Source organism: Pleurodeles waltl, chromosome 1_2, assembly GCF_031143425.1.
Source record: "Pleurodeles waltl isolate 20211129_DDA chromosome 1_2, aPleWal1.hap1.20221129, whole genome shotgun sequence".
In the NCBI taxonomy this organism is placed as follows: domain Eukaryota; kingdom Metazoa; phylum Chordata; class Amphibia; order Caudata; family Salamandridae; genus Pleurodeles; species Pleurodeles waltl.
In genome coordinates this window covers 1319098348-1319118055 of record NC_090437.1, presented here as the reverse complement: position 1 = coordinate 1319118055, position 19708 = coordinate 1319098348, and positions in this window count along the sequence as shown.

Here is a 19708-nt window from a genome sequence, read left to right as displayed (position 1 = left end):
ATCCTATGGCTATCATTTAGTGGAAAATGTAGGGATAGGCTCCTTACTGTGAAGGAAAGTGATGCCAATAATTTTACAGTTCTTAAGAATGCACTCCTGGATGGTTATGGCTTAACCACTGAACAGTACAGGATGAAGTTCAGAGAGACCAAAAAGGAGTCTTCACAAGACTGGGTTGATTTTGTTGACCATTCAGAGAAGGCCTTGGAGGGGTAGTTACATGGCAGTAAAGTTACTGATTATGACAGCCTGTATAACTTGATCCTGAGAGAGCATATTCTTAATAATTGTGTGTCTGATTTGTTGCACCAGTACTTGGTGGACTCTGATCTGACCTCTCCCCAAGAATTGGGAAAGAAGGCAGACAAATGGGTCAGAACAAGGGTGAACAGAAAAGTTCATACAGGGGGTGACAAAGATGGCAATAAGAAGAAGGATGGTAAGTCTTCTGACAAGGGTGGGGACAAATCTAAAAATGAGTCTTCATCAGGCCCACAAAAACACTCTGGTGGGGGTGGTGGGCCCAAATCCTCTTCCAATCAAAGCAAAGAAAAGAAACCATGGTGCTATTTATGTAAAATAAAAGGCCATTGGACAACAGATCCCAGTTGTCCAAAGAAAAGCACCAAGCCTCCTACCACTACAACCCCTACTGCTACACCTAGTGTCCCTACTAATAGCAGTGGTGGTGGGAGCAAACCTACTAATAGCCAATCTAAGGGAGTAGCTGGGCTCACCTTTGGTAACTTAGTTGGGGTTGGTCTGATTAGGGAGACCACAGAGGCTGTGTTAGTCTCTGAGGGGGCTATTGATTTAGCCAACTTGGTTGCATGTCCCCTTAACATGGATAAGTACAAGCAACTACCCCTAATAAATGGTTTTGAGGTTCAGGCCTACAGGGACACAGGTGCCAGTGTCACAATGGTGATAGAGAAACTGGTCCACCCTTAACAACACCTACTTGGTCACCAGTACCAAGTAACCGATGCTCACAACAACACCCTTAGCCACCCCATGGCTGTTGTAAATCTCAACTGGGGGGGGGGGTTACTGGCCCAAAGAAAGTTGTGGTTGCCTCAGATTTACCTGTTGACTGTCTATTAGGGAATGATTTAGAGACATCAGCTTGGGCAGAAGTGGAGTTGGAGGCTCATGCAGCAATGCTGGGCATTCCAGGGCATATTTTTGCTTTGACCAGGGCTCAGGCCAAAAAGCAAAAAGGACAGGGTGACTTGGATCCTGGAAGAATGGACCAAGTGCTCCCTAAAGCTGGGGCTAGTAGAAGTAAAGCATTACCTACTATCCCTCCCTCTACAGTGGATTCTACTTCTGAGAAAGAAGAATTTCCACCCTGTGCAGAACCTACAGCAGAGGACCTGGAAGCAGACACTGCTGAGCTTTTGGGTGAAGGGGGGCCTGCCAGGGAGGAGCTGAGTGTGGCACAGCAGACCTGTCCCACACTAGAGGGTCTAAGACAGCAAGCTGTCAAACAGGCTAATGGGGATGTCAGTGACTCTCACAGAGTTTACTGGTAGGACAACCTCTTGTACACTGAGGCAAGGGATCCTAAACCCGGAGCTGCCAGGAGATTAGTGATTCCTCAGGAGTACAGAAAGTTCCTCCTAACTATTGCTCACGACATTCCCCTAGCTGGACATTTGGGGCAAATGAAAACTTGGGACAGGCTTGTTCCCTTGTTTCATTGGCCTAGAATGTCTGAGGACACAAAAGATTTGTGTAAGTCCTGTGAAACCTGTCATGTCAGTGGCAAGACAGGTGGCACTCCAAAGGCACCCCTTATTCCACTGCCTGTGGTTGGGGTTCCCTTTGAAAGGGTAGGGGTTGACATAGTTGGCCCCCTTGACCCTTCTACTGCTTCAGGCAATAGGTTTATCTTGGTGGTAGTGGACCATGCCACCAAATATCCTGAAGCAATTCCTTTTAGGACCACTACAGCTCCTGCAGTGGCAAAGGCCCTCCTGGGGATCTTTTCCAGGGTGGGCTTCCCAAAAGAGGTGGAATCAGACAGGGGAAGCAATTTCATGTCTGCTTAATTAAAGGCCATGTGGAAGGAGTGTGGTGTGACATACAAGTTCACTACACCCTATCATCCACAAACAAATAGACTGATGGAGAGATTTAACAAAACTCTCAAAGGCATGATTATGGGACTCCCTGAAAAACTCCGCAGGAGATGGGATATCCTTTTACCATGCCTTCTTTTTGCTTACAGGGAGGTACCCCAGAAAGGAGTGGGCTTCAGCCCCTTTGAACTTCTTTTTGGACACCCTGTGAGAGGTCCACTAACACTTGTCAAGGAGGGTTGGGAACAACCTTTAAAAGCTCCAAAGCCAGATATAGTGGATTATGTACTTGGCCTCAGATCAAGGATGGCTGAGTACATGAAAAAGGCCAGTAAAAACCTTCACGCCAGCCAAGAGCTCCAGAAGCAATGGCATGACCAGAAGGCGGTTTTGGTTCAGTACCAACCAGGGCAGAAAGTGTGGGTCTTGGAGCCTGTGGCCCCAAGAGCACTCCAATATAAATGGAGTGGACCCCACACAATTGTTGAAAAGAAGGGTGAAGTCACCTACTTATTTGACTTAGGCACTGCCAGGAGTCCCCTAAGGGTGCTCCATGTCAATCGCCTGAAACCCTACTATGACAGGGCTGATCTCACCCTGCTCATGGTAACTGATGAGGGACAGGAAGAAGACAGTGATCCTCTACCTGATCTCTTCTCTTCCACAGAACAAGATGCTCTGGTGGAAGATGTTGTACTAGCAGATTGTCTCACTGCTGAGTAGAAAGACCACTGCATAAATCTACTGGGTCAGTTTTCTGAACTCTTCTCTACTGTGCCAGGTACCACTTCTTGGTGTGAGCACACTATAGATACTGGAGACAGCTTGCCTGTCAAAAGTAAGATCTATAGGCAGCCTGACCATGTCAGAGACTGCAAAAAGCAAGAGGTGCAGAAAATGTTAGAACTGGGAGTGGTTGAGCACTCTGAAAGTCCATGGGCCTCTCCTGTGGTACTTGTACCAAAACCTCATTCCAAAGATGGAAAAAAGGAAATGCGGTTTTGTGTAGACTACAGAGGTCTCAAACAGGTAACCAAAACTGATGCTCACCCTATACCGAGGGCAGATGAGGTCATAAATACACTGGCATCTGCCAAGTATCTAAGCACTTTTGATTTGACTGCAGGGTATTGGCAGATCAAATTATCAGAAGATGCTAAAGCTAAAACTGCATTTTCAACCATTGGAGGCCATTACCAATTCACAGTAATGCCTTTTGGATTGAAAAATGCACCTGCCACTTTTCAGAGGTTGGTGAACACAGTCCTGCAAGGGCTGGAAGCTTTCAATGCAGCATATTTGGACGGTATAGCTGTCTTTAGCTCCAGTTGGGATGATCACCTGGTCCACCTATGGAAAGTTTTGGAGGCCCTGCAAAAGGCAGGCCTCACTATCAAGGCTTCAAAGTGCCAGATAGGGCAGGGGAAGGTGGCTTATCTGGGACACCTGGTTGGTGGGGAACAGATTGCACCACTTCAGGGGAAAATCCAAACAATTATTGATTGGGTTCCCCCTACTACTCAGACTCAGATGAGAGCCTTTTTAGGCCTCACTGGGTACTATAAGAGGTTCATTAAGAACTATGGCTCCATTGCAGCCCCTCTTAATGATCTCACTTCAAAGAAAATACCTAAAAAGGTATTATGGACAGCAAACTGTCAGAAAGCTTTTGAGGAGCTGAAGCAGGCCATGTGCTCTGCACCTGTCCTGAAAAGCCCTTGTTACTCTAAAAAATTCTATGTCCAAACTGATGCATCTGAATTAGGAGTAGGGGCAGTCCTATCACAACTTAATTCTGAGGGCCAAGATCAACCTGTTGCTTTTATTAGTAGGAGGTTGACCCCTAGAGAAAAGCGTTGGTCTGCCATTGAGAGGGAGGCCTTTGCTGTGGTCTGGGCACTGAAGAAGTTGAGGCCATACCTGTTTGGCACTCACTTCATTGTTCAGACAGAGTACAAACCTCTACTTTGGCTAAAACAAATGAAAGGTGAAAATCCTAAATTGTTGAGGTGGTCTATATCCCTACAGGGAATGGACTACACAGTGGAACATAGACCTGGGAGTTCCCACTCCAATGCAGATGGACTCTCCAGATATTTCCACTTAGACAATGAAGACCCATCAGGTAATGACTAGTCTTATTGTCCTTCGTTTGGGGGGGGTTGTGTAAGAAAGTACCATCTTCCCTGGCATGTTACCCCCATTTTTCACTGTATATATGTTGTTTTAGTTGTATGTGTCACTGGGACCCTGCCAGCCAGGGCCCCAGTGCTCATAAGTGTGCCTGACTGTGTTACCTGTGTTATGACTAACTGTCTCACTGAGGCTCTGCTATCCAGAACCTCAGTGGTTATGCTCTCTCATTTCTTTCCAAATTGTCACTAACAGGCTAGTGACCAATTTCACCAATTCACATTGGCATACTGGAACACCCTTATAATTCCCTAGTATATGGTACTGAGGTACCCAGGGTATTGGGGTTCCAGGAGATCCCTATGGGCTGCAGCATTTCTTTTGCCACCCATAGGGAGCTCTGACAATTCTTACACAGGCCTGCCACTGCAGCCTGAGTGAAATAATGCACACATTATTTCACAGCCATTTTCACTGCACTTAAGTAACTTATAAGTCATAACCTTTAATTGGTAAAGGTTAGGTGCAAAGTTACTTAGTGTGTGGGCACCCTGGCACTAGCCAAGGTACTCCCACATTGTTCAGGGCAAATTCGCCGGACTTTGTGAGTGCGGGACACCATTACACGTGTGCACTACACTTAGGTCAATACCTATGTGTAGCCTCACAATGGTAACTCCGAATATGGCCATGTAACATGTCTAAGATCATGGAATTGCCCCCTCTATGCCATCCTGGCATTGTTGGCAAAATCCCATGATCCCACGGGTCTGTAGCTCAGACCCGAGTACTGCCAAACTGCCTTTTCAGGGGTTTCACTGCAGCTGCTGCTGCTGCCAATGCCTCAGACAGGTTTCCGCCCTCCTGGGGTCCAGCCAGGCTTGGCCCAGGATGGCAGAACAAAGGACTTTCTCAGAGAGAGGGTGTTACACCCTCTCCCTTTGGAAAAAGGTGTTAAGGCAGGGGAGGAGTAGCCTCCCCCAGCCTTTGGAAATGCTTTCATGGGCACAGATGGTGCCCATTTCTGCATAAGCCAGTCTACACCGGTTCAGGGACCCCTCAGCCCTTCTCTGGCGTGAAACTGGACAAAGGGAAGGGGAGTGACCACTCCCCTGACCTGCACCTCCCCTGGGAGGTGCCCAGAGCTCCTCCAGTGTGCTCCAGACCTCTGCCATCTTGGAAACAGAGGTGCTGCTGGCACACTGGACTGCTCTGAGTGGCCAGGGCCAGCAGGTGACGTCAGAGACTCCTTCTGATATGCTCCTTCAGGTGTTGCTAGCCTATCCTCTCTCCTAAGTAGCCAAACCCTCTTTTCTGGCTATTTAGGGTCTCTGCTTTGGGGAATTCCTTAGATAACGAATGCAAGAGCTCATCAGAGTTCCTCTGCATCTCTCTCTTCACCCTCTGGCAAGGAATCGACTGCTGACCACGCTGGAAGCCTGCAAAACTTCAACAAAGTAGCTAAGACGACTACTGCAACTCTGTAACACTGATCCTGCCGCCTTCTCGACTGTTTTCCTGGTAATGGATGCTGTGGGGGTAGTCTGCCTCCTCTCTGCACTAGAAGCTCCGAAGAAATCTCCTGTGGGTCAACGGAATCTTCCCCCTGCAACCGCAGGCACCAAAGAACTGCATTACCGGTACTCTGGGTCTCCTCTCAGCACGACGAGCGAGGTCCCTTGATTCTAGCAACTCTGTCCAAGTGACTCCCACAGTCCAGTGACTCTTCAGTCCAAGTTTGGCGGAGGTAAGTCCTTGCCTCCCCACGCCAGACTGCATTGCTGGGAACCGTGCCATTTGCAGCTACTCCGGCCTCTGCGGAAATCCTTTGTGCACAGCCAAGCCTGGGTCCACGGCACTCTAACCTGCATTGCACGACTTTCTAAGTTGTCCTCCGGCGACGTGGGACTCATTTGTGAAACTTTGGGAGAGCACCATTTCATGCTTCTTTGTAGTGCCTGTTCCGGCACTTCTGCGGGTGCTGCCTCCTTTTGAGAGGGCTCCTTGTCTTGCTAGATGCCTCCTCTGTTTCCAGACACAATTGGCGACATCCTGGTCCCTCCTGGGCCACAGCAGCATCCAAAAACCCTAACCGCATGATTTGCAGATAGCAAGGCTTGTTGGTGGTCTTTCTTCAGGAAAGCACACCTGCACAACTCTCCATGGCGTGGGGAACTCATCCTCCAAAGGGGAAGTCTCTAGCCCTTTTCGTTCCTGCAGAATCCTCCGCTTCTACTGTCCAGTAGCAGCTTCTTTGCACCCACAGCTGGCATTTCCTGGGCATCTGCCCACCTCCGACTTGCTTGTGACTTTTGGACTTGGTCCCCTTGTTCCACAGGAACCCTCGACTGGAAATCCATCGTTGTTGCATTGCTGGTTTGTGTCTTTCCTGCAGAATTCCCCTATCACGACTTCTTTGTCTTTTGGGGAACTTTAGTGCACTTTGCACTCACTTTTCAGGGTCTTGGGGTGGGAGATTTTTCTAACCCTTACTATTTTCTAATAGTCCCAGCGACCCTCTACAAGGTCACATAGGTTTGGGGTCCATTCGTGGTTCGCATTCCACTTTTGGAGTATATGGTTTGTGTTGCCCCTATCCCTATTTGTCCCCATTGCATCCTATTGTAACTATACATCGTTTGCACTGTTTTCTAAGACTATACTGCATATTTTTGGTATTGTGTACATATATCTTGTGTATATTTGCTATCCTCATACTGAGGGTACACTCTGAGATACTTTGGCATATTGTCATAAAAAAAATAAAGTACCTTTATTTTTAGTATATCTGTGTATTGTGTTTTCTTATGATATGGTGCAAGTGACACTAGTGGTACTGTAGGAGCTTCACTCGTCTCCTAGTTCAGCCTAAGCTGCTCTGCTAAGCTACCATTATCTATCAGCCTATGCTGCTAGACACCCTATACACTAATGAGGGATACCTGGGCCTGGTGCAAGGTGTAAGTACCCCTTGGTACTCACTACAAGCCAGTCCAGCCTCTTACATTGGTTGTGCAGCGGTGGGATACGTGCTTTGAGACTACTTACCACTTTTGTCATTGTACTTTTCATAAGAGAAAAATAGACAAAACAAGTTCAGTGTGTGTACACATAACCAAAAAGTTTTGCATTTCCTCTTTTTACCCTTTTCTAGGTGCTGAAAAGTACCTCTAAACTTTCTAAAAGTTCTTAAAAAGTTTTAAAAGTTTTTTTTTCTGTCTTTCAAAAAGTTCAGAAAACTTTTTCTCTCTTTTTCTGTCACTTAAACACTGTCTAAAATCTCTGGCACAGGCCAAACTGTTGATCTGTCCAAACTTGCATATGATCACCTTAGCTGGAAAGGAGCAAGGAGTCTGCATAGAGAGAGGTTTAAGTGTAGGTAAGAATCCCCCCAGAGAATTATTGGTTAACATGCTTATAGAACAGGATAAGGCCAAAGGGGCCCACTCTGTTGAAAAAGTAGCTAATGGTTCACAATCTGATCCAGGGACTCCCCTAGAAAAAGATTCAGGAAAGAAACTTCCTAGCCTGCCCCTTATCAGACAGCCTAACATAGCTGGTACAGATGTTGAGTCACATCATACTGATAGTGTGGTCTCACATCATAGCAAGAGTGTTTCTTCTCACCACAGTAGAAGTGATGTTTCTGTTAACCAAGCTGTTAGGATGCCTTCTGTTAGGAACAGGTCTCCTCCTGTCCATTCTCACCATATTTCTGTGTCTAGGAATGTCCCTCCCACCCTCCCTGATGACAGAATGTTAGAAAGGGAGCTCAATAGATTGAGAGTGGAGCAATCCAGACTGAAGCTTAAGCAGCAACATCTGGATTTAGATAGACAAGCCTTAGAAGTAGAGAAGGAAAGACAGAAATTGGGTTTAGAAACCCATGGTGGCAGCAGCAGTATTCCCCATAGTCATCCTGCAAGAGAGCATGATTCAAGGAATCTGCATAAGATAGTTCCCCCTTATAAGGAGGGGGATGACATTAACAAGTGGTTTGCTGCACTTGAGAGGGCCTGTGTTGTACAGGATGTCCCTCAAAGGCAGTGGGCTGCTATCCTATGGCTATCATTTAGTGGAAAAGGTAGGGATAGGCTCCTTACTGTGAAAGAAAGTGATGCCAATAATTTTACAGTTCTTAAGAATGCACTCCTGGATGGTTATGGCTTAACCACTGAACAGTACAGGATGAAGTTCAGAGAGACCAAAAAGGAGTCTTCACAAGACTGGGTTGATTTTGTTGACCATTCAGTGAAGGTCTTGGAGGGGTAGTTACATGGCAGTAAAGTTACTGATTATGACAGCCTGTATAACTTGATCCTGAGAGAGCATATTCTTAATAATTGTGTGTCTGATTTGTTGCACTAGTACTTGGTGGACTCTGATCTGACCTCTCCCCAAGAATTGGGAAAGAAGGCAGACAAATGGGTCAGAACAAGGGTGAACAGAAAAGTTCATACAGGGGGTGACAAAGATGGCAATAAGAAGAAGGATGGTAAGTCTTCTGACAAGGGTGGGGACAAATCTAAAAATGAGTCTTCATCAGGCCCACAAAAACACTCTGGTGGGGGTGGTGGGCCCAAATCCTCTTCCAATCAAAACAAAGAAAAGAAACCATGGTGCTATTTATGTAAAATAAAAGGCCATTGGACAACAGATCCCAGTTGTCCAAAGAAAAGCACCAAGCCTCCTACCACTACAACCCCTACTGCTACACCTAGTGTCCCTACTAATAGCAGTGGTGGTGGGAGCAAACCTACTAATAGCCAATCTAAGGGAGTAGCTGGGCTCACCTTTGGTAACTTAGTTGGGGTTGGTCTGATTAGGGAGACCACAGAGGTTGTGTTAGTCGCTGAGGGGGCTATTGATTTAGCCACCTTGGTTGCTTTTCCCCTTAACACGGATAAGTACAAGCAACTACCCCTAATAAATGGTGTTGAGGTTCAGGCCTACAGAGACACAGGTGCCAGTGTCACAATGGTGATAGAGAAACTGGTCCACCCTGAACAACACCTACTTGGTCACCAGTACCAAGTAACTGATGCTCAAAACAACACCCTTAGCCACCCCATGGCTGTTGTAAATCTCAACTGGGGGGGGGTTACTGGCCCAAAGAAAGTTGTGGTTGCCTCAGATTTACCTGTAGACTGTCTATTAGGGAATGATTTAGAGACATCAGCTTGGGCAGAAGTGGAGTTGGAGGCTCATGTAGCAATGCTGGGCATTCCAGGGCATATTTTTGCTTTGACCAGGACTTAGGCCAAAAAGCAAAAAGGACAGGGTGAGTTGGATCCTGGAAGAATGGACCAAGTGCTCCCTAAAGCTAGGGCTAGTAGAAGTAAAGCACTTCCTACTATCCCTCCCTCTACAGTGGATTCTACTTCTGAGAAAGAAGAATTTCCACCCTGTGCAGAACCTACACCAGAGGAGCTGGAAGCAGACACTGCTGAGCTTTTGGGTGAAGGGGGTCCTGCCAGGGAGGAGCTGAGTGTGGCACAGCAGACCTGTCCCACACTAGAGGGTCTAAGACAGCAAGCTGTCAAACAGGCTAATGGGGATGTAAGTGACTCTCACAGAGTTTACTGGGAGGACAACCTCTTGTACACTGAGGCAAGGGATTCTAAACCTAGAGCTGCCAGGAGATTAGTGATTCCTCAGGAGTACAGAAAGTTCCTCCTAACTCTTGCTCACGACATTCCCCTAGCTGGACATTTGGGGCAAATGAAAACTTGGGACAGGCTTGTTCCCTTGTTTCATTGGCCTAGAATGTCTGAGGACACAAAAGATTTGTGGAAGTCCTGTGAAACCTGTCAAGCCAGTGGCAAGACACGTGGCACTCCAAAGCCACCCCTTATTCCACTGCCTGTGGTTGGGGTTCCATTTGAAAGGGTAGGGGTTGACATAGTTGGCCCCCTTGACCCTTCTACTGCTTCAGTGTGAGAAAGTAGCCTCTTTCTGGCCTTGTTACCCCCACTTTTGGCCTGTTTGTGAGTGTATGTCAGGGTGGTTTCACTGTCTCACTGGGATCCTGCTAGCCAGGGCCCAGTGCTCATAGTGAAAACCCTATGTTTTCAGTGTGTTTGTTATGTGTCACTGGGACCCTGCTTGTCAGGACCCCAGTGCTCATAAGTTTGTGGCCTATATGTATGTGTTCCCTGTGTGGTGCCTAACTGTCTCACTGAGGCTCTGCTAACCAGAACCTCAGTGGTTAAGCTCTCTCATTTCTTTCAAATTGTCACTAACAGGCTAGTGACCAATTTTACCAATTTACATTGGCTTACTGGAACACCCTTATAATTCCCTAGTATACTGAGTATACTGAGGTACCCAGGGTATTGGGATTCCAGGAGATCCCTATGGGCTGCACCAGTTCTTTTGCCACCCATAGGGAGCTCTGACAATTCTTACACAGGCCTGCCACTGCAGCCTGAGTGAAATAACGTCCACGTTATTTCACAGCCATTTTTACACTGCACTTAAGTAACTTATAAGTCACCTATATGTCTAGCCTTTACCTGGTAAAGGTTAGGTGCAAAGTTTCTTAGTGTGAGGGCACCCTGGCACTAGCCAAGGTGCCCCCACATTGTTCAGGGCCAACTCCCCGGACTTTGTGAGTGCGGGGACACCATTACACGCGTGCACTACATATAGGTCAATACCTATATGTAGCTTCACAATGGTAACTCCGAATATGGCCATGTAACATGTCTATGATCATGGAATTGCCCCCTCTATGCAATCCTGGCATAGTTGGCACAATCCCATGATCCCAGTGGTCTGTAGCACAGACCCTGGTACTGCCAAACTGCCTTTCCTGGGGTTTCACTGCAGCTGCTGCCAACCCCTCAGACAGGTTTCTGCACTCCTGGGGTCAAGCCAGGCTTGTCCCAGGATGGCAGAACAAAGGACTTCCTCTGAGAGAGGGTGTTACAACCTCTCCCTTTGGAAAATGGTGTGAAGGCAGGGGAGGAGTAGCCTCCCCCAGCCTCTGGAAATGCTTTCATGGGCACATTTGGTGCCCATTTCTGCATAAGCCAGTCTACAGGGACCCCTTAGCCCTGCTCTGGCGCGAAACTGGACAAAGGAAAGGGGAGTGACCACTCCCCTGACCTGCACCTCCCCTGGGAGGTGTCCAGAGCTCCTCCAGTGTGCTCCAGACCTCTGCCATCTTGGAAACAGAGGTGCTGCTGGCACACTGCACTGCTAAGAGTGGCCAGTGCCACCAGGTGACGTCAGAGACTCCTTCTGATAGGCTCCTTCAGGTGTTGCTAGCCTATCCTCTCTCCTAGGTAGCCAAACCCTCTTTTCTGGCTATTTAGGGTCTCTGTCTCTGGGGAAACTTTAGATAACGAATGCAAGAGCTCATCCGAGTTCCTCTGCATTTCTCTCTTCACCTTCTGCCAAGGAATCGAATGCTGACCGCGCTGGAAGCCTGAAAAATGCAACATAGTAGCAAAGGCGACTACTGCAACTCTGTAACGCTGATCCTGCCGCCTTCTCGACTGTTTTCCTGGTGGTGCATGCTGTGGGGGTAGTCTGCCTCCTCTCTGCACTAGAAGCTCCGAAGAAATCTCTAGTGGGTCGACGGAATCTTCCCCCTGCAACCGCAGGCACCAAAGAACTGCATTACCAGTCCCTTGGGTCTCCTCTCAGCACGACGAGCGAGGTCCCTCGAATCCAGCAACTGTGTCCAAGTGACCCCCACAGTCCAGTGACTCTTCAGTCCAAGTTTGGTGGAGGTATGTCCTTGCCTCCCCACGCCAGACTACATTGCTGGGAACCGCGACTTTTGCAGCTACTCCGGCCCCTGTGCACTTCCGGCGGAAATCCTTTGTGCACAGCCAAGCCTGGGTCCATGGCACTCTAACCTGCATTGCACGACTTTCTAAGTTGGTCTCCGGCGACGTGGGACTCCTTTGTGCAACTTCGGGTGAGCACTGTTTCATGCATCCTTGTAGTGCCTATTTCTGGCACTTCTCTGGGTGCTACCTGCTGCTGAGAGAGCTCCTTGTCTTGCTTGACGTCCCCTCTGTCTCCTGGCGCAATTTGCGGAATCCTGGTCCCTCCTGGGACACAGCAGTGTCCAAAAACACTAACTGCATGATTTGCAGCTAGCAAGGCTTGTTGGCGGTCTTTCGGCGGGAAAACACTTCTGCACAACTCTCTATGGCGTGAGGAATCCGTTCTCCAAAGGGGAAGTCTCTAGCCCTTGTCGTTCCTGCAGAAACCTAAGCTTCTCCTGTCCAGTAGAAGCTTCTTTACACCCACAGCTGGCATTTCCTGGGCATCTGCCCATCTCCGACTTGCTTGTGACTTTTGGACTTGGTCCCCTTGTTCTACAGGTACCCTCAACTGGAAATCCATTGTTGTTGCATTGCTGGTTTGTGTCTTTCCTGCAGAATTCCCCTATCACGACTTCTATGTCCTTTGGGGAACTTTAGTGCACTTTGCATTCACTTTTCAGGGTCTTGGGGTGGGCTATTTTTCTAACCCTCACTATTTTCTAATCGTCCCAGCGACCCTCTACAAGGTCACATAGGTTTGGGGTCCATTCGTGGTTCGCATTCCACTTTTGGAGTATATGGTTTGTGTTGCCCCTATCCCTATGTGTCCCCTTTTCATCCTATTGTAACTATACATTGTTTGCACTGTTTTCTAAGACTATACTGCATATTTTTGGTATTGTGTACCTATAAATTGTGTATATTTGCTATCCTCATACTGAGGGTACACTCTAAGATACTTTGGCATATTGTCATAAAAATAAAGTACCTTTATTTTTAGTATAACTGTGTATTGTGTTTTCTTATGATATTGTGCAAGTGACACTTGTGGTACTGTAGGAGCTTCACTCGTCTCCTAGTTCAGTCTAAGCTGCTCTGCTAAGCTACCATTATCTATCAGCCTAAGCTGCTAGACACCCTATACACTAATAAGGGATAACTGGGCCTGGTGCAAGGTGCAAGTACCCCTTGGTACTCACTATAAGCCAGTCCAGCCTCCTACATTGGTTGTGCAGCGGTGGGATAAGTGCTTTGAGACTACTTACCACTCTTGTCATTGTACTTTTCATAAGAGAAAAATATACAAAACAAGTTCAGTGTGTGTACACATAACTAAAAGGTTTTGCATTTCCTCTTTTCACTCTTTTCTAAAGTGCTGAAAAGTACTTCTAAACTTTCAAAAAGTTCTAAAAAGTTTAAAAAGTTTTTTTTTTTTCTTTCTCTGTCTTTCTAAAAGCTCTGACAAACTTTTTTCTCTTTTTCTATCACTTTAACTCTCTCTAAAAATGTCTGGCACAGGCCAAAATGTTGATCTGTCCAAACTTGCAGATGATCACCTTAGCTGGAAAGGAGCAAGGAGTCTCTGCATAGAGAGAGGTTTGAGTGTAGGGAAGAATCCTTCCTTGGAATTGTTACTTAACATGCTTAGAGAACAAGATAAGGCTAAAAGTGCCCCATCTGTTGAAAAAGTAGCTAATGGTTCCCAATCTGATCCAGGGACTCCCCCAGGAAAAGATTCAGGAAAGAAACTTCCTAGCCTGCCCATTACTAGGCAGTCTAGCATAGTTGGTACTGAGGTGGAGTCACATCATACAGATGGTGTGCTCTCACATTACACTGTCAGCCAAGCTGTTAGGGTGCCCTCTGTAAGGGACAGGTCTCCTTCTGTTCATTCTCATCATACTTCTGTGTCTAGGAATGTCCCTCCCACCAACCCTGATGACAGAATGTTAAAAAGGGAACTCAATAAGTTGAGGGTGGAACAAACCAGACTGAAGCTTAAAAAGCAACAGCTGGATTTGGATAGACAGTCTTTAGAACTAGAGAAGGAGAGACAGAAGTTGTGTTTAGAAACCCATGGTGGCAGCAGCAGTATTCCCAATAGTCATCCTGCAAAAGAGCATGATTCTAGGAATCTGCACAAGATAGTTCCCCCTTATAAGGAGGGGGATGATATTAACAAGTGGTTTGCTGCACTTGAGAGGGCCTGTGCTGTACAGGATGTCCCTCAAAGGCAGTGGGCTGCTATCCTATGGCTATCATTTAGTGGAAAAGGTAGGGATAGGCTCCTTACTGTGAAAGAAAGTGAAGCCAATGATTACAAAGTTCTTAAGAATGCACTCCTGGATGGTTATGGCTTAACCACTGAACAATACAGGATAAAGTTCAGAGAGACCAAAATGGAGTCTTCACAAGACTGGGTTGATTTCACTGACCATTCAGTGAAGGCCTTGGAGGGGTGGTTACATGGCAGTAAAGTTACTGATTATGGCTGCCTGTATAACTTGATCCTGAGAGAGCATATTCTTAATAATTGTGAGTCTGATTTGTTGCACCAGTACTTGGTGGACTCTGATCTGACCTCTCCCCAAGAATTGGGAAAGAAGGCAGACAAATTGGTCAGAACAAGGGTGAACAGAAAAGTTCATACAGGGGGTGACAAAGATGGCAAGAAGAAAGATGGTGAAAAATCTCAAGATAAGCATGGGGATAAGGGTAAAACCAAAGATCCCACTTCAAATCTTTAAACACTCTTCAGGGGGTGGGGATAAAACAAATTCTTCCTCTTCTTCTCAACCTACACAATTTAAAAAGCCTTGGTGCTTTGTGTGTAAGAATAGAGGCCATAGGCCAGGGGATAAGTCCTGTCCAGGTAAACCCCCTGAGCCTACCACCACTAATACATCAAGCTCTAGTGCCCCTAGCAGTAGTGGTACTAGTGGTGGGACTGCTGGCAACAGTCAAGTTAAGGGTGTAGTTGGGTTCACTTATGGGTCCATAGAAGAAACTGGGGTAGTCAGTCCCAAGACAGTTTCTGTCACACCTAGTGGCATTGGCCTTGCCACACTGGCTGCTTGTCCCCTTACAATGGATAAGTACAGGCAGACAGTTTCAATAAATGGTGTTGAGGCCTTGGCCTACAGGGACACAGGTGCCAGTATCACTTTGATGACTGAAACCCTAGTGCACTCTGATCAACACATCATTGGACAACAGTATAAGATTATTGATGTCCATAACTCCACTAAGTTTCTTCCCTTAGCTATAATTCAGTTTAGTTGGGGTGGAGTTACTGGCCCTAAGCAGGTGGTGGTATCACCTAGCTTACCTGTAGACTGTCTCTTAGGTAATGACCTAGAGGCCTCAGGTTGGGCTGATGTAGAGTTTTATGCCCATGCAGCCATGCTGGGCATCCCTGAGGAATTGTTCCCTCTCATTTCTACTGAAATGAAAAAGCAAAGGAGAGAAGGCCTGAAAACTCAGGATCCCTCTCCATCAACAGGTAAATAGGTTATCACAGTATCCCCTAACCACCCTACCATTCAGGATACCATTCCTGTGGTGGGAGAAACCTGTCCTGGGGTGGCACCTGTTCCAAGGGAATCATCAGCTGGCAAAACTGGACTCCCTGAGGTGGAAGTACCTCTCTGTGGGATAACTAACATTGGTGAGAAAAAGAGCACCATTTTAGTTAACATGGAGCATCCCTCCAACCCTCCCAGAGAAACTTTAGTGCAGAAACCCTGCACTGCCTCACAACACTTAGGACAGCATCCCTGCCCCAGTGGGGAGCTCATAGGACAGCATCCCTGCCCTGCTCCAACTCAAGAGAAACAGCATCCCTGTTCTCTCTTCCAGCCATATGGACAAAGTTTTTGCCCAGCTATGGCTTTTCTGAGACAGCATCCCTGTCTGGCATTTCCATCACTACAAATAGGTTCAGTGGACAATTCCCACTGCTCTAAACTAAAACTTACTGATAGAAACTCTGAAAATACATCTTCACATTGTTGCTTAGCTAAAAAACTTCAAACAGGGTGGTTTACATCCCCACAGGGAAGTAACCATATAGTGGATGATAAAGGGAGTAGCCAGTCTATTGCAGAGCTACTCTCTACTTATCACCACTTAGACAATAAAGTCTCAACTGGCCAAGGTTAGCCTTATTGTCCTTCGTTTGGGGGGGGGGGTTGTGTGAGAAAGTAGCCTCTTTCTAGACTTCTTACCCCCACTTTTGGCCTGTTTGAGAGTGTATGTCAGGGTGGTTTCACTGTCTCACTGGGATCCTGCTAGCCAGGGCCCAGTGCTCATAGTGAAAACCCAATGTTTTCAGTGTGTTTGTTATGTGTCACTGGGACCCTGCTGGGCAGGACCCCAGTGCTCATAAGTTTGTGGCCTATATGTATGTGTTCCCTGTGTGGTGCCTAACTGTCTCACTGAGGCTCTGCTAACCAGAACCTCAGTGGTTATGCTCTCTCATTTCTTTCAAATTGTCACTAACAGGCTAGTGACCAATTTTACCAATTTACATTGGCTTACTGGAGCACCCTTATAATTCCCTAGTATATGGTACTGAGGTACCCAGGATATTGGGGTTCCAGGAGATCCCTATGGGCTGCAGCAGTTCTTTTGCCACCCATAGGGAGCTCTGACAATTCTTACACAGGCCTGCCACTGCAGCCTGAGTGAAATAACGTCCACGTTATTTCACAGCCATTTTTACACTGCACTTAAGTAACTTATAAGTCACCTATATGTCTAACCTTTACCTGGTAAAGGGTAGGTGCAAAGTTACTTAGTGTGAGGGCACCCTGGCACTAGCCAAGGTGCCCCCACATTGTTCAGGGCCAATTCCCCGGACTTTGTGAGTGCGGGGACACCATTACACGCGTGCACTACATATAGGTCACTACCTATATGTAGCTTCACAATGGTAACTCTGAATATGGCCATGTAACATGTCTATGATCATGGAATTGCCCCCTCTATGCCACCCTGGCATAGTTGGCACACTCCCATGATCCCAGTGGTCTGTAGCACAGACTCTGGTACTGCCAAACTGCCTTTCCTGGGGTTTCACTGCAGCTGCTGCTGCTGCCAACCCATCAGACAGGTTTCTGCCCTCCTGGGGTCAAGCCAGGCTTGTCCTAGGATGGCAGAACAAAGGAATTCCTCTGAGAGAGGGTGTTACACCCTCTCCCTTTGGAAAATGGTGTGAAGGCAGGGGAGGAGTAGCCTCCCCCAGCCTCTGGAAATGCTTTCATGGGCACATTTGGTGCCCATTTCTGCATAAGCCAGTCTACACCGGTTCAGGGACCCCTTAGCCCTGCTCTGGCGCGACACTGGACAAAGGAAAGGGGAGTGACCACTCCCCTGACCTGCACCTCCCCTGGGAGGTGTCCAGAGCTCCTCCAGTGTGCTCCAGACCTCTGCCATTTTGGAAACAGAGGTGCTGCTGGTACACTGGACTGCTCTGAGTGGCCAGTGCCACCAGGTGACATCAGAGACTCCTTCTGATAGGCTCCTTCAGGCGTTGCTAGCCTATCCTCTCTCCTAGGTAGCCAAACCCCCTTTTCTGGCTATTTAGGGTCTCTGTCTCTGGGGAAACTTTAGATAACGAATGCAAGAGCTCATGCAAGTTCCTCTGCATCTCTCTCTTCACCTTCTGCCAAGGAATCGACTGCTGACCGCGCTGGAAGCCTGCAAAACTGCAACATAGTAGCAAAGACGACTACTGCAACTCTGTAACGCTGATCCTGCCGCCTTCTCAACTGTTTTCCTGGTGGTACATGCTGTGGGGGTAGTCTGCCTCCTCTCTGCACTAGAAGCTCCGAAGAAATCTCCCGTGGGTCGACGGAATCTTCCCCCTGCAACCGCAGGCACCAAAGAACTGCATTACCGATCCTTTGGGTCTCCTCTCAGCACGACGAGTGAGGTCCCTCGAATCCAGCAACTGTGTCCAAGTGACCCCCACAGTCCAGTGACTCTTCAGTCCAAGTTTGGTGGAGGTAAGTCCTTGCCTCTCCACGCCAGACTGCATTGCTGGGAAACGTGACTTTTGCAGCTACTCCGGCCCCTGTGCACTTCCGGCGGAAATCCTTTGTGCACAGCCAAGCCTGGGTCCACGGCACTCTAACCTGCATTGCACGACTTTCTAAGTTGGTCTCCGGCGACGTGGGACTCCATTGTGCAACTTCAGGTGAGCACAGTTTCACGCATCCTTGTAGTGCCTGTTTCTGGCACTTCTCCAGGAGCTACCTGCTGCTGAGAGGGCTCTCTGTCTTGCGCAATGTCCCATCTGTCTCTTGGTGCAATTTGCGACATCCTGGTCCCTCCTGGGCCACAGCAGCGTCCAAAAACACTAACTGCAAGATTTGCAGCTAACAAGGCTTGTTGGCAGTATTTCGGCGGGAAAACACTTCTGCACAACTCTCCTCTGCGTGAAGAATCCGTCCTCCAAAGGGGAAGTCTCTAGCCCTTGTCGTTCTTGCAGAAACCTAAGCTTCTGCTGTCCAGTAGAAGCTTCTTTGCACCCACAGCTGGCATTTCCTGGGCATCTGCCCATCTCCGACTTGCTTGTGACTTTTGGACTTGGTCCCCTTGTTCTACACGTACCCTCGACTGGAAATCCATCGTTGTTGCATTGCTGGTTTGTGTCTTTCCTGCAGAATTCCCCTATCACGACTTCTATGTCCTTTGGGGAACTTTAGTGCCCTTTACACTCACTTTTCAGGGTCTTGGGGTGGGCTATTTTTCTAACCCTCACTATTTTCTAATAGTCCCAGCGACCCTCTACAAGGTCACATAGGTTTGGGGTCCATTCGTGGTTCGCATTACACTTTTGGAGTATATGGTTTGTGTTGACCCTATCCCTATGGGTCCCCATTGCATCCTATTGTAACTATACATTGTTTGCACTGTTTTCTAAGACTATACTGCATATTTTTGGTATTGTGTACATATAACTTGTGTATATTTGCTATCCTCATACTGAGGGTACACTGTAAGATACTTTGGCATATTGTCATAAAAATAAAGTACCTTTATTTTTAGTATAACTGTGTATTGTGTTTTCTTATGATATTGTGCAAGTGACACTTGTGGTACTGTAGGAGCTTCACTCGTCTCCTAGTTCAGCCTAAGCTGCTCTGCTAAGCTACCATTATCTATCAGCCTATGCTGCTAGACACCCTATACACTAATAAGGGATAACTGGGCCTGGTGCAAGGTGCAAGTACTCCTTGGTACTCACTACAAGCCAGTCCAGCCTCCTACATTCAGGCAATAGGTTTATCTTGGTGGTAGTGGAACATGCCACCAGATATCCTGAAGCAATTCCTCATAGGACCACTACAGCTCCTGCAGTGGCAAAGGCCCTCCTGGGGATCTTTTGCAGGGTGGGTGTAGGAGGCTGGACTGGCTTGTAGTGAGTACCAAGGGGTACTTGCACCTTGAACCAGGACCAGTTATCCCATATTAGTGTATAGGGTGTCTAGCAGCTTAGGCTGATAGATAATGGTAGCTTAGCAGAGCAGCTTAGGCTGAACTAGGAGACGTGTGAAGCTACTACAGTACCACAATTGTCACTTGCACAATATCATAAGAAAACACAATACACAGTTATACTAAAAATAAAGGTACTTTATTTTTATGACAATATGCCAAAGTATCTTAGAGTGTACCCTCAGTAAGAGGATAGCAAATATA